At 38.8% G+C, this 6,265-nt stretch overlaps 1 pseudogene; it reads right to left on the bottom strand.

Moving 5' to 3' along the window:
- Positions 1-3,128: 3,128 nt before the first annotated feature.
- The window catches only part of LOC18010495, a 5,479-nt pseudogene continuing 2,342 nt past the window's right edge, over positions 3,129-6,265 (bottom strand).

Below are 6,265 nucleotides of genomic sequence, written 5' to 3'. Positions count from 1 at the left end.
TTTCAAACTTCTTTCTCTTGTTTGGTGTTCTGTTTGCTTGAGGGCAAGCAAATGCTAAGTCTGGGGGAGTTGATATATCATGGTTTTTATGGTTTTTAACCATGGTATATGTCTTATTTATAGAGTCTTTTTAGTGTCTTTCGAGTCTTTTGGAGTCTTTTCAGGTCATAGGTACGTTTGGAGCTTAACTGGAGACTTTGGAGCACTTTGGAGCTTAATCAGGATCAAATTCGTCAAGTATGGATGTTGTGCTTTGGTGACGCTCGACACCATGAAGAGTGACGCGCGACACTTGTTAGAGAAATAAGGAAAAGGCGATTTTGTTTCCTATTTGAAGAAGGAGTTGGGCCCAAACGTTTTCAAGGAAGCCCAAAACGTGTCTTAGAGATATATATAGGATTTTTATTCCCTTTTTACGTACACCTTAGATTTTTGAGAGAGAGATACTCTGAGTTTTCGGCTTTTGCGATTTCTGAGCTTGGGGAGACAAGTCTGTACTCTGTTCGTTTAGAGAGAAGATTTCGAACCCCTTTATCTATTTCGATTTATTCTATTGCTTTCCATTCATCATGTTTGTTGTTTCAATAACCATGTCTGAGTAGATCACCTGTTAGGTTTAGGGTTAATTAGGGTTTTCTTTGAATGTTTGATTAACTTGCTAGTTAGGGTTCATATCTATTTGTTCTTCACCTTAGGTTGTTCTTAAAGCTAATTCTGGACTGATCACCTAGAACTTAGATCTTAGGTTGCTTAATTGACACGGAAGTGTAATTGAATAACTGGAAAGAACCTGAGTTGAGCAAAGTAACTATTCGCAAAGGAATTTGGTTTAGGAGCTTTGTGAACAAATCGAACTTGTGCATTAAGGCTGGTTTAAATCTGTAGGATTTACAAAGGAATTTGGAATTCTAGGATTTTAACTTAGATAATTCTCACAACGGAAGTTGGTTAATTATAGTTCTGTGTTTCGAGTTCAAGAACTGTGCTTAAACTGAACCCTGACTTGTTAAGTTGATTTGCATTCATTGATCTCCTGAAAATCACCCTAGACCTATCCTTTATCACATCGAATTTGCAACTGTCTTCATCGCTGCTTTATTTATTTCTGTTGCATTGTTATTTGTTCTGCATATTTCGACTTAGCGTAACTCTATCTACATAAGGTTTATTGAGTGATTTCTTGTCTCTGTGGTTCGACCCCTACATACTATAACTGCACATCTGTGCTCTTGCAGAGTAGCTTAGGGATTAAACTTTGAGCATATCACTTTTGCTCTTTCCTATTGTAGCCAAATCCAGTAAAAAAAATAGTCCAAAACAAATGTGGTTGGTGCCACTTAATAGGACATAACCGTTTGCGATGCACCAATCCTTTTTAGGCAGATGCAAGCCCGTTTTTGGGAGGCGCTTAAGTCTTCGCTGTTTCCTTGTTCTTTTTTGTCTGGTCGTACTCGGATGTACCTATTTTTGTGTTTATGCATTGCAAACCATTGGTACTGTTGTGTCATGCTTCAATGTTTACTTCATCCTAACTCTTACGGGTAACTTTATGTTGATTACAAATCCGAAATTCAGTCTACTCCTCCTCCAAATTACTATAAGTTTATATACGTTTCTGTTTATTACAAATCCAAAATTTATTCACCTATACCTATCCATATCACTTTCTGAAAATGTTATCGTAGTTCCTATGGTTAACCATGTCATGGCGTTTTCTAAATGTTAACCAAAGAATCTTATATCCTACCTTCTATATATAACAACTGAAAACAATATCGCAATCGGTATATACGTGGACAAGAACACAATGTCACTGTCTAATGGCTGGAGTTTACAACGTTACGTAATATGTATTGACCATATGTGTATATGACCATTTTTCTATACATAATGTGGACGACCATGTAAATTTTTGGTTATATCCCAACTGTTGAAAAGACAATAGCATATTAAGGCTTACAATATTCTTATCCATGATGTACATGTATCCACAATAACATTCTGGATAGATTGTTCAGCTCAGAGCCTAATAGGTCAATCCGGTTTGGAATGAATACACCCATAATAAGAGTTGATCCTCACCAGATTAACCCGGTAGACATATTCAACATATTACACTTAACTTCATACTATGTACACGTACATATAGTAATGGTCAGATTATTGAATAAGCGGCTTTGTCCAAATCGACTTAGCCAAGGGAGTCCAGGATAGTCGAACGACCTAAAGCAGATGTCGGAGTTAAACGACATTCCAAGATCCGAAAAATTGAAAGAGAATCTCCGGGAAATCGATAAGAAAAGAATGAGATAAACCGCAATTTACTATCCAGACTGCAAATCATTACATCTGTCTCACGAAAATACCTCTAAACAAAGCACATAAACTAGCCAAGCTACACAGCTCGATTCCGATCTATTTTCACACCGTTCCATTAACACCGTCAATTCTTTTTTTTCTTCTCCGGTGAGTTGTTTTTAACTTCGTATATCGATTTGGCTCGGTTTAGTAACTAAAAACAAACCGGATAATTAAAGCGAAAATGGAACGAGGGAATGATTTGGGTTTTCCTTTCAACAACTGAAAATAAGTGCCATCTTATTCGCATGTGCCAAAAAGTGTAATATTAAACTCCCAAAGTGTCATTACATATAAGCGTCTCTTATATTTTTAAAATACAAATACATATAATAAAATAGTTATAACTAACAAATTTAACTAATATTACTATAAACTAACAGTAAAAAATTTGGTAAACCTATATAAAGTAATTAACTAACCTTACCCAAAAAATCAGCTTGATTTGTAACATGAGATTTTTGTGTTCGTGTATTTGGTTGATAAATGTATGTATGCAATTTTCTTTGTATAGAAAGAGATGTTGTTTAAAATTAATAAAAAAAAAAACAAAATATGTAAAAATTTGAGATATAATCTCGGTAATTAATGTGGGAAACCAAAATAAATAGATTCTAGTTTTTACGTAGTAAAAGATAAAATTATGGAAAATCTAGTTTCCTAAAAATTAGAGAATCACTTTGACCAAAATCATGATTGGATAAAAAATTGGTTTTTGGAAATACAAAAACCAAAAACTATTTTAAAAACCACAAACATTTAAGGTCAATATATATATGTTTCGCATTACAATACCACCAAAAGTTTCAAGCTCCAAAATTGGAAAATATAAAAACAATTGTGAGAAGCAATTGTGAGTAAATGAGAGAGCTCAAGACAGATTTAACACACTGGTCACCGGTAAATATGAGTATTGTGAAATAAAACATGAGCCCGAGATATATATATAGTCCTACAAAAGAGCAGCAATTATTATCAGTAACATGAATAAAAATCTTATCTCCTTTCTCAAGCGCAACTGTATGAAATTTGGGGAGCTCCCAGCCTGAATATTTGCATATTTCACAACAGCATAGCAAGGGTTAAGATGTGAGTCCCAAACTTCCAACAAGAAAGGTGTAAGGAAATCATGGTACAAGAGCTCCAAGAAACATCACGCCTGAAAAAAAAAAAATTAAACAGTAAGAAGAAAACAAAGATTTGTGTTAATGAGCCATATACAATAACAGAGACAAACTTTACGAACCTATGCTAGAAGCAGTTTAGATCTTGTCAAATGGAAATATTAAAAACAAATGCATTCTATATGGGACAGATAACACATTAGGAGTTACTTGATAAATAAAGAATTAAAAAAGTAGTGAGAAAAAAAAATACAGGTTAGATTGACAAATATTCAAACATCCAACTTCGGAATTCTATGTTTCAGTGTCGGATATCAGAACATGTGCTCCTTTAGGCTGTGCGATTGCTCACAGTGACCAGACTAATGAGCTACAACAATTAATTATCATGTGACAAAACTATAAACAGACAAATACGTAAAAGAAACATAAGAATAAAAACTTTTATGAAGAAAAAAGAAGGAAACAAGGCAGACATGCTCGACTTTGTTTATCCTGCAACTTCAAGTGTCTAAAAAATGATGTTAGGAAAATATATTTTTAAAATCGTAGCAAAACTTCGAGGAAGAATTTTTTTTATCATATGCTAATGTCATAAGATTCCATTTCAATACCTTTAAAGAGAACAAAACAAAAGCATTAAATGAGGATATCTTACCTTCTCCCCTAAGGAGTTTCTCCTCAGAACACATGCTACTTTATCTCAGCCATAAACTTCTCATACTCAAAATCTCCAACAGAGGATGAATTCTCTGCAGGTGGCTGTATTAGAGGCTTCGGAGCCCATGGTACGTTCCCAATGCTCTGCGAATATCCAGCAGAAGGTGGTATAAGAGGATTAGGTGCCCAAGGTGCATTTCCTAGGACGGCTGGACCTTGTGAGTGATCAGATGTTGACATAGGAGGATTGCTAGCCTGTGGGATGTTGTAACCCATGCTTTGGGCCATGCTTTGGGAATGATCAGTAGACAAAGCCGGTGTTGGTGGCGGTGGAGGTAGAACATCATTGTAATAAGATGGATAACTAATGTATGGAGGCTGTCCAGGCAAAGAGCTACTATAGACACTCGTTGGCACAGATGAAGCAGTAGTACCATTGTCTGCTTGTACCCTTGGCGGGAAGCTTTGTTGGCTTTCACTAGAAACGGTGTCAGGAAGCAAGGATATTTTTTTAAGTCACACGGAAGATGGAGGAGGGCGATTTAGGCGGCTCGAGGATTTTGGTGCAGGATGCTACGATGGTGGATATGTGTGGAAGGGAGAGTCCTCTGGGAGAACCACCTGATAAGGGAGGTTCATGGGCAGAAAAAGTAGTGGGGAGCAATGTGGGGGGGAGGTTGTCGCCGGAGACGATATTGGATGACGAGTTTGTTGAGTCGAGGATGGATTTGGCTTTCCCGGATGGGGAGGATGGGGAGCTAGTGATAACGATTGGGAAGGAGGTGCTGGATGTTATGAATGGATTGTGGAAACGCTGTATGATCGTAAAAGTATTGGGGAGGCATATTTCAATAGCGGTGTTAAGTCGAAGGCTAAGGGAGCTATGGAAGCCTAGTGGGGCTATGTATGTCATGGATCTCCCGAGGCAATTCTTTATGGTGCGTTTTGAGAAGGAGGAAGAGTACCTAGCAGCATTGACCGGAGGTCCATGGAGGGTATTCGGAAGTTATCTGTTGGTGAAAGCTTGGGCTCCGGATTTTGATCCGCTGAAGAATGATATCGTTACAACGCCAGTATGGGTGCGACTATCAAATATACCGGTGAATTTTTATCACCAATCGATCATGCTGAGGATTGCACGAGGGTTGGGGAAGCCTATCAAAGTTGATTTGACCACATTGAATTTTGAAAGGGCTCGGTTTGCTAGAATTTGTGTGGAGGTGGATTTACGGAAGCCATTGAAAGGTTCAATCCTCATTAACGGGGAGAGATACTTCGTCGCCTATGAGGGACTGACTAATATTTGTTCAGGGTGCGGAGTTTATGGACATTTGATTCATTCCTGTCCTAAAGTCACATCGGAGAAGGAGGTGACTATGCAAACAGTGCGAAATGATGAGACAGTGCCAAGGGAGCATGTGCAGGGAAGTGAGGGCTTTACGGCGGTGAAAAGGGACGGAAGGAGAGTAGCGCCGCCACAGAGCAAGGTGGTGGTTGCGACAGGAAAATCGGGAGGAAATCTCGGCCGTAATCTCAGGGAAATTATTCGGCCAGATTCGGTGAATATTGACGTTTCCAATAAATTCGGGAGTTTGGAGATTGAGGAGATATCTTCGGAGGATATTACTGGATCTGGTGCAAATAAGGAAAATGAATTTTGAATGATACAGTCTCGGAAAAGAAAGAGTCCTATTCAAGGGAGTGATGCGTGGGAAAAAGTGGTTTTTGGCCAGGGCCATGTGGGCCGAGAGGAGGGAAGTAAGGAAAATAAAGCCCAAGCGAGTAGGAATGGTACGAAGGGTGTGGTAAATGGGCCTAAAGCGCAGCAGAAAAGATCCAACAGGCCTGTTAGGGGACTTGTCTTCGGTCGTGCCTCTGAAGAACAAACTTTGACAACGAATGGGAAACGGCTAAGAGTTGAGAATAATCCTGTTGGTCGCGAAGGGGGGGTTTTCACGGGTAGTAGAGAAGTGAGTTCAGCAGGAGATGGGAAAAACCAAATGGAGTTGGGGAGCGATTCTCTGGGTCGCATTGAAAATGCAGAGGAAGAAAGACCGAGAGAAGTGGAAATGCGAAGTGGCGACCCTGATGAGGGGGGGGAAGTCCACCAGAAAGCATGACGG

Source organism: Eutrema salsugineum, unplaced genomic scaffold (genome assembly GCF_000478725.1).
Source record: "Eutrema salsugineum unplaced genomic scaffold, Eutsalg1_0 scaffold_7, whole genome shotgun sequence".
Classification (NCBI taxonomy): Eukaryota; Viridiplantae; Streptophyta; class Magnoliopsida; order Brassicales; family Brassicaceae; genus Eutrema; species Eutrema salsugineum.
The sequence above is the reverse complement of the archived record's forward strand: the minus strand, read 5'-3'. Positions and strand labels throughout refer to the sequence as shown.